Source organism: Coturnix japonica, chromosome 15, assembly GCF_054131305.1.
Source record: "Coturnix japonica strain WE chromosome 15, WE-NBRP24, whole genome shotgun sequence".
NCBI lineage: Eukaryota > Metazoa > Chordata > Aves > Galliformes > Phasianidae > Coturnix > Coturnix japonica.
Genome location: NC_140677.1, coordinates 6,167,577 through 6,177,006, shown reverse-complemented (window position 1 = coordinate 6,177,006; position 9,430 = coordinate 6,167,577). Strand labels below are relative to the sequence as shown.

Below are 9,430 nucleotides of genomic sequence, written 5' to 3'. Positions count from 1 at the left end.
AGATGTTTCTCAGTGTTAGTGCAGCCAATGGACTGCAGATTTCCCAACTCTCTGAGCACTTCAGCTGCTTTCAGCAACTTCACATTCACATTCCAGTAATGGGAGACAGTTAATTCAGTCCGTTGCGCTGCTTTGAAAATTTCCACCCTTGACTTGCAAACAAACAAAAACACCAACCTTTAAGCTAATGCCTTTCCCTGTGTGAATATAATAACTTCTCCCGGTGACAGAAATTCTGCTGTGAGTAGTGGCAAGCGTTGCTTTGTTGAAGCCTCCTGCAAACCCGCATTGTTTGATGTCATTACACACAGAGAAGCTGAAGCCTGGTGTTGGTAAGTCGTACATTTTTGCTGAAATTGCTACAGCTGAAAATCAGCATAAAAATGGGGGGGAAAATGCAGAACTTGATTAAAGATGCACATGTTTTCTTCTTGCACGGACAGATCCTGTTTAAATTTGTATCAGCACAAACCAGCAACTACAACAGTTGTGTGGATCTTCTGGCTTGTGTGCTGAGACTTATGCATAAAGCTACCCATAGCTGAACAGGCTCATTGCTATAGAGGCACAAAAATAGCATACGTAAGATCTACAGCGTATTTAACATTACGTCCTGATTTGTCTTCTGGGCAGACACATCTCTGCAGAACAATGCAGCCATGCAATTTAATTCTTTTAAGAATACACACATGGCACAGTTAGGAGTGCTCCCACTCCCTGTGCAGTAGTAAAGGGTGCTATTATTTTCTCAAGACAAGTAAAACGTGCGCACACACTACTGTAATTTTACTATTAAATTATTTGCATCCTGTCTAATGATTACACCCCAAAAAGTCACTGCTAGAAGCAGCAAAAAGCCACTGTAGTACTCACAGGTTAGGAAGCACCCCAGGCTCATGCTTATTCAGCTGCAGCACTGCCAGAGCTGTTGACTGCTGTGCACCACGCTCTCCTGGGATGAATCCTGCCTTGGAAAGGCAAGCCCTTGTCACCAGCCCTGCTGGCTTTACATCACTACTCAGAAAAGCAGGTTCTCTGGCAGCTAGTGATCCTTATCTACTGAGATTGTTAAGGGTAAAGAGCCATTTCCTTCTTGCAACACAGCAAGATCCTCTAGAAGTGTAAACCAACTTCAAGGGACCCAGTAGGAGCTTGTAGGAGGACCCAGAGTCTCCCAGCACAGTAGTGACAGCAGATTTTCCTATTCCCCAGTTGCTGGCTGCTCTGCATCTATTGCTATTGCAATAATCTGCAGAGAAGGTGACCAGACCAGACCCCAGCTTCAGACCTCTCAATGGGGCCAAAACTTATTTGAGATTTAGAATGTAAGAACTCTTCTACTTCCTCAACATCAACAACAAAGAGAGACAGATATTTTTAGTTTTAAAAGTAAGGCATTTTAAAGTTTATGCTTAAATGAAAAAGGATCAGAACAAATATCCCAATGCACTATTGTGTATAAACATTGAACTCCTAGATCATATCCTGCTAATCACAGCCCCGGGTGGAGTAACATAAATTGTGTTTGCCAAGTTAACACGGCACATATAAAAGTAGCCATTACAGTTTCACTGCCATTTGTCACCTGGTGTGATGGGTACAACTACTGCACCAGATCTTTCAGATAGGAAGAATCTCAGTCTGCTTAGAAGACTAGGATCTCATTTATTCTTGCTGAAAGAGCATTAGTCTGAATAGCTGCCCTATTTTGAAGAAGAGCTGCTCCTACTGCATCAAAAACCAGAGCCAGAAATGCAGAGTGGAGATGATATGTGGAAAAGCAACAGTGAGATATATTCATCTTGTAGTTTAGCCCAGGCCCCACCAAGAAGCCAAGGAAACTACCAGAACATGTGTCCTGAATGGCTTTGTCCTGGATGTACCCAAGACACCTCTCCCAACAGATACATGTCAATAGGAAATTAATAGCATTCCATCCAGCCCTCATTTTAAGTCTCAGAAGGAAGCCATAATCCAGGCAGAGAGGGGAGCAAACCAGCAGCAATTTTAGAGTCAGAATAACTTATTAGAAATGCCCAGAAAAAAAAATGCCAGAAGCAGTAACGAAAGACAGAGGCTTGGGTCAACGTATCCTTCTTGCAAGTAGTCCATGTCATTTAATATTATTTAGAGTCCCAGGAATGACTGTAACCAGATACAGCCATGATTCATCCTCTTTGAAGACATAACATATCTCCTGATGTTTCAGAGGTAGAGAAGGACCAAAGATGGAAGAACAGAAACAAAACCAAAGTCCAACCCCTAGATAATTTGTTTTTCCACAAGTCTCTTATGTACACAAAATAGGAAGCTCTTCGAGAAAACAAATCTTTGACTTTCAGTGCTTAATACAAAAAAAATACAAGATGAGCAAGAAGGCATGGTGCACTCTCCCATAACTTAAACTAAAGTTATACCCATAAAAATAGCCTGACTCTTTGTTTCCAAGAGTCATGTTTCAGTCTTAGGTTGTTTTTTGGTGGTTTTTTTCCCCCATGATCTAACATACCTTTCTGCATCTTGAGAAGTAAATACAGAATTATTATTTTGTTAGGAAATTTCTGTTAAAAATAAAAACAAAAACAACAACAACAAACATTTCTCACAACACTCCAGTAACAAGGCAGGAGTTGAAATGTCAACCATTTACAACAGCTCCAAATAACCTTTGACATTTGGTCAGTAGAGCCCACAACAGAGAAATGGCACTAGAGAAGCGTTAAATACTCAAGCAGCAAGGAGAGCCTTGAGAAACCTGCCAGTTCCTTTTTTGGATAATAATAGAAGATAGAGCTTCAAGGCAAAGGAACAGCAGTGGTAAAAGGAAGAGTCAGAATGACAACTCATAGCATTTCTCAATCCTCAGCTCCTCTCCACGAAGATCGTGCCTTGACAAGAGGTAGTCATTTCTGTCATAAGCTATGAATGAGGTAGTTCATTATCAGCAATTTTGCTACTTCCTCTGCTTGGGAAGTAAAAAGAATTGGGAAGTGTAAAAAAAGAATTGCTGTGCTAGTTCTCTCTCTTCCAAACTGCCACACAGAGTACAAATAGATATTAGAGATTTTAAGTTGGATGAAGGAAAAAAACATTCAGGTGGAAGTAGCAATGAAAAGGACAACAGAAGTAAGAACAATCCCCAGTCAATAGAGGGGGCATGGGGAATGCTCCTCACCTGCTTGAGGGCATTGTTAGCAGAGCCAGAATGGTCTGTTCCACCTCAACCAGACCCAGGAGTCTTCAACACAGGGTAAGAAGTGAAGCTAACTGCAGATACTGCATTATTTCTCAGCTTGGGCATCATTATTTCTAAAATAACCAAGTGCAAAGACAGAAATATCCAAATATTCAGGACATTATCTATGAGCATTTACACAGTAGAAGGGCTTTCATTTCCAAACCATTTTCTCAACTAGGAACAGCAGTAGAGCTCCCACTTGAGGTAGATATTTAACCCTTGAGAGCAAAGAGCCCACCTCACCTACACCTTAAAACAGCTTCATCTTTGTCACATCTTCCACAAAGCTGATAGAGGAAGATTCTGAGCTAGCATCTGTGCAAAAGCCTAGCTCCTAGACTTCTTTTCATGGTCCCCACAATTGAGTCCTGGCATAAACCATCTAAGTTAACCATCTTAACATCAAGAAAAAGGCAGAAACAGGAAGAGAGAGAATCATAAAATGGCTTGGGTTGGAAGTTACCTCAAAGACCATCCATTTTCAGTCCCCCTGCTGCAGGTTGTGTTGCTAACCACCATATTGGACACTGATCAGGCTGCCCAAAACCCCATCCAACCTGGCCTTTAAGAGATCTGCAAGGATATCATGCTTCAGGAGCCCTGCTTTAAAGCACTCTGCCTGTCATCAGGTCTGGTTGTGGAGACCAGCTGGTCCCTAATGCTTGAGCTGATCACTTCTATCAGAGCAGCTCAATACATATAGGGACTGGTGAACAAATAGCTAGATGGCAATGCAATAGACCTGAAGCCAAACAGGATGCAGTAGTTTTCATCCTGGTACGATCCTCTGCACAGGAAGCAGGTTGTTCCAGCAAAGCAAGGAGACTGATCTCAGAGCAGCAAAACAATCAGTTTCTGTCTAAATTCAGGAATTCCTTTAAAAAAATCCAAAACTGTGCTTTCTCCATTAAAAACACCAATATCAGGTTCAGTAACAGCACAGGAAAAACTCCAGAAGCCAGCCAGAAAAATGGAAGGAGGAGAGCAGAAATTACATTTGCAGATCAGGAAGCAGATGCTTCTGGCAATGGTTCTGCTCAGCCACCAGAATGCCTCGAGGAGGATTACGCAAGAAATAAACTCTCCGTTTAAAATATGTAAACTGATAAAACAGCCTTACTTTGATGCTTGCTCTGCAAGAAGCATTTCAGCTGAATCGATAACACAGCGTTGTTCTCTCACTGCAGCGACACTGCAGCGTCTGCAGAAATAGTATCACGTTTCAGCTGTACTGTTTATTCCAGAAAGTAAAAAGTTTGCAGTGATTACATTCAGGAGATGTAATCTGTGGTGGTACATTGCTGTAACCACTCAGACTTTGTCATGGGATGGATGATAGAGGATTTAGCCTTCTCTAACAAACAGCACGCCAGATTTATGTGTGTATTGTATTTCTCAGTAGGAATGTCTGACTTATTACAGAAACCCACAGACAGATCCAGGTGGAGAAGCATTCAGGATATGACAACCACCTATTGCAGATTAGATCAGAAAAAGGGAGGCAGCAGCTGAGCTTAATATACAGAGAAAAAGTCTGTTTTACTTTATAGTCTTTTCAGAGTATCTAAGAAAACAGCCATTCATCTTAAACAGTCCTAGCACATCACTGGTAGCCTTGCCATGCCAAAGCTGTTATTTTCAATAATGTGAAATCAATGAGGAATGCAGATCTGAAGATCAGTATCAAAAAGGGGAAGATAAGCAAACACAGGATGTGCTGAGTTTGAGTGCTCCGGGTTTCAATCAGACAGAGTTTCTGCTGAAGCCCATCCCCTGTTCAGCACATCTTCCTCCTCCAGTACAATTACTTTGCTGTGTCCAAGGTGCAGTAGGTGAGCAGCTTTCCCAGTGGCAGAGTAAATGAGTTTGCATTGTCTTCATGAAAATATTCCTCACTAAAAATGAGTTTTAGGCATCAAGGAAAGGGGATCTGAACACCTGCATTTATCACAGTACATAGTTAGATTTATTGTCAGGATGACCGTATCCTACCAGGGATGTAACAGCCTGACCGCCCCAGCAGATCAGCTGGGGAGCACAGGCTGCAGCATCCCTTTGTGCTGGCACAGCCAGGCCTCCTTCAGTCCCTGCAGTGATCTCAGCCCTCAGGACTGCTTGTTCAGCTGGATCCCTGTGAAACGCTGTCAGATTTTCCATAGCACCATAACAAAGGCTTATTTATTTATCTATTAAAAAGGAGCGTTAAGAGGTGCAAATATTTGAATTGGCTCCTAAAATTCTGTCTCTGGACTGGAATTCAGACTACTGGGCGAGAAGGCTAGCAAATACCCAGTTAACATCTCAGGGTGCTCCAAGCCATTTTATTCTCCATTTTTGATTATTACCTTTTTTTTCCCCCCCAATGGTTTCTGTGCTGAAGGAGCTGATGTGATTTATCAAAAAGCAGCGGCAGATGTCAGCTGAGGAGAAACATCCTTTTTCAAGCACTGAGGGCAGTAACAGCAGCAGCAGAGTTCTGAGAGCAAGCTGTTATTTCTGTGCATCAAAACAAAGCTGTGACTGGTGCACGGTGTTCCCACTTTGACTTTCGTAGAGATTCTCCACATTACTTAGGTTAAAATCATTTGAAATAGAGACTGAAGCGTGCCACTGTGACATTCTGTAGTGCTCTGCTTGGGGAGCAGTGAATGAAAAGTTTCAGTTGTACCACTGCAATTGCTTTTCCATTTAAAGTTGCCTATAACTTCCAACTAGAAAAATAAACAACAAACATTCAGAAGTGCTGCCTTCTGTGCTAATATGCACCAGAACTACAGCTCACCTCTTTTTTTTCTTCCCCCTCCCCATATCTATTTTAATCAGTGCTCCAGCGACTGAAGGAGCAACACAACGCTGCAGAAATGAGATGGAGAAAAGGAGATGCTGATGACAGTCCAGGCAATAATTTTTTTCTGGTTTTTCTTTGGGATTAAGTGCCCTTTTGGAGTTTTTCTTTCAGCTGTTTCCAGCTTCACTGATTACCTTCATTTTCAGACATCTTACTTTTAATTTTGAACTAAGCTTCCAACTGCAAAAGGAATGTGCCACTATTCAACTTTTGTTTCTTGTTCAATCATATTCTTCACTATTCTTTCTGAGCTCTGTTTTCTTTCTCCTTTCCACAACTTATTTTCCCTTTATTTTTGTTTCCATATTTCATGGATTTGTTCCCCCTCTCCCTCAGTAGTTTTGATTTGGACATTTGGCAAGACAGCAGTTAAATGCTGCTCTCACCCACTGACCCCTCACTGCTGATGCACACTTCAAAAACACGTGCTCTCCTACTTTCATTCAGTTGGTAGGAAAGGATTGCTGTGAGTGCTGCCTCCATTTATTTACAATTCAACATTACTTCTCTGATCCCAGCCAGGTTGTTTAGGATGGCTTTTCATGGCAAGAGGCAACACCTCCGTCTACTGATCTCATAGGTCCTTTCCAACCTTGTGATTCTACAAGTCTATAATTCTCACTGTTCTATTTTGACTTATTCTCCTTGCATCTCTCTTAGCTCCAGCCTATGGGGTAGAAGTCAAGGCATCACGATAAACTCTGAGACAAGCGGCACAACTCCACAGCATGACATCGAACACTGAATGTGGAGTCATGGGCTCCCTCCAAAGAGATGTGCCAAATCGTTTTGCACAGGAATAGAGTAAATCAACATTAATGACCTCAGCAAGCCATCAGAAAGTACATGGTCAAACTGGAACAGGGTCACTGAATTCCAAGAGGGACTATTTTCTGTTCACAGTGACGAAAAGGTCAGCTCCCTTGGGGTGGGATGTAACTCAAGTACTGCCAAGACAACCATGGGAATCGCATCAGTTGGACGAGCGTACTGCACTTGTAACAGATGATGACAAAAGCACTTGGGAACAGATTTTGAACATCAATTCTACATTGTCCTTATGGGTTTAAATCACGCAATTGCTGCTCCATATTTTATGTGTATTTTTCCAGCAGTTTGTCAGTCCATTTGTTGATGCTGTTAAATGATATTACTTTGGAGGTCAGCTACAGAGTCTGTTTTCTGACACAACTCGTATTTCAGCATGCCTCTCTGCTTCAGTTAGAAATAGAAGCCCACTACACCGCTGCACTCAAAACAGCAAAAAGTCTATCCCAGCTATGAAAGGTTTGCATCCAGCAGCACAACACTGGGAACTCAAGGTGGTGGTCATCTCCCATGTATGCATGAATGTCCTCTCATCTCTTTTGATGTGCTTCTGTCCTACAGGATCTGCCAACTCCTCTTCTCCTCCCAGGGTTCAGCAGCAGGTAGCTTCCCAACTGCAAGTCATTGCAGTAAAAGCATTGGGTCCCATGCCAACTCACTTATTCACTACAGCTCCTTATTACTACACCAGTGGTTCTGCAAGAAGTGGCTCATAATGCAGTGCCTCTGAGGAAGTGAGTTCTCTGCTCTGTCCCTATGTCACATTGAGGCATGGGTACTAGAAAACTAGGGCAGCTTACATTAGACCATCATGTAAATTAAAAATAGCTCTCACTATAGTACTGACAGTAGCATTACTTGCCCTTGAATGCACAACATGCATGTGGTGGTATTGCAGGAGAGGAAGGCAGTGCACTTTACTGTTCAACTTGTTTCCATGCAGCTGACTCAGGCAGGTAAGTAAGTGGCATCCTGCCATGTACAACCATCTCCTGAGATTCGCAGGAGTTTCCTCTGCTATTGCTACATTACTGCAAGGAGCAGAAGAAACACAATACCCTTTGCTGAAGGAGTTCTTCAGCAACTTGCTCTTGTTTTGATTGGCTCCAAACCTGAGAGGACTGGGAATTTGGAATCTCAAGAGAATTTGCTTCTTAAACATTACTGACACAGTTAACACAGCCTCCAAGTCCCATAACAAGCCCTCCTTCCCACGTCATGTTTTCGCAAACATTTAGCGATCCTGAAGACCCTACTTGGATCTCTGCAAATGTTTATCATGCTGCTACGTCACTGCTCTGTGCTGCTGTCCAAGTGCTTGCCTAACGTCTGGTTTCTGGAAGAGCGTGGCTGTTTATAAAAGCTTTAAATGATGCGCGTAGTGATGAGACACATCACATCCAGCACACTATGTCCAAAGCACTACTATTAAAAATAGCCTGGACTGCATCACAGCATTTGTTCTGATCTAGAGAATTCATGTGCTCTCCAGTGCCACTAATAAATAATTGACTGTTTAATATAACGTGCCAGAATAATTTAATGTTTAATCTACCTAAAGTTTGATGGAGTTTTTAACTCCTTGCTGCTTTGGGCGAGCTTCTCCATTATAACACATTATCCCTGTGCAGAGGGGAGGGGAAAGGGTGAGGGGAAAAAGCACAGCAACATCTGGTCATCTTTCTAGGTCTGCACATCCAGCAAGCTCATTCCCATGATGGTTTAAAGCCACACAGCAGCTTCAGTGCTGCCCTAGAACAGTATCTCCATGCCTTCAATCACCTTCAAGGATCCTCAGAGATCCAGCTTGGAACAACCCACCAACTCTTGCCTCTCTCACCATAAGGCTTTTCCCTTTGGTCTGCTACATTTCCAGGAATTTCACATTGGCAGACATCCCTTCCTCAAATTACAGTAAAACAGCCAATTCTCCTTCTTTATAAAAATGTTCAGCTAGTTTTTCACAATTCTCCTGAATACTTTCCACTGAGCAATGAAAAAACAGAACAAAAACATTAAAAGATATAAAGTCTCCAACAAAGATCATCCCATGCTGAAAGTTTCCTCTGCAGATCTTGTTTCCTCCTTCCTTTTCCTTCATGTTGTTACCCTCTATAAGTCTCCTTTTCTACCTTCTCCGGAAAGGTTTCTGTTCTCTTGACTTCCTTTAATCTCCCTGCATCTCAGTGCTTTCAGGAAACATTGTGCTCTTGTCATTTCTAGAGCTTTACAGCTCAAACAAATTCACCACATCAAGCCAATGCAAATCCTACAGCAAAGTTATGTCACCGCTACCAGGTTATACCAGGTTACATGATAGGAATTGGTCCCAAACTCCGTATCTTATTCATGAGCTGTATCAACATACTTTTGGGCTTATGTAAGATCATCTACTCTTACATCTGGTTAAGAAAAGTAGTAGAAAACATGTCTTATACCTCTAAGAACCCCTGACTACTCCTTACATCTTAACAACAAACTCAAGCTTTTACACTTCAGCCATGCTCCAATAACTT

The 9,430-nt window shown here is 42.2% G+C and overlaps 1 long non-coding RNA gene across 1 annotated transcript; it reads left to right on the top strand.

The window, feature by feature from the left end:
- Positions 1 to 214: 214 nt before the first annotated feature.
- LOC107319937 (uncharacterized) lies at positions 215 to 8,439 on the top strand. The gene is made up of 2 exons (XR_001558044.3): positions 215 to 332; positions 6,747 to 8,439. It is a non-coding gene; the product is annotated as an uncharacterized LOC107319937 (long non-coding RNA).
- Positions 8,440 to 9,430: the final 991 nt, after the last annotated feature.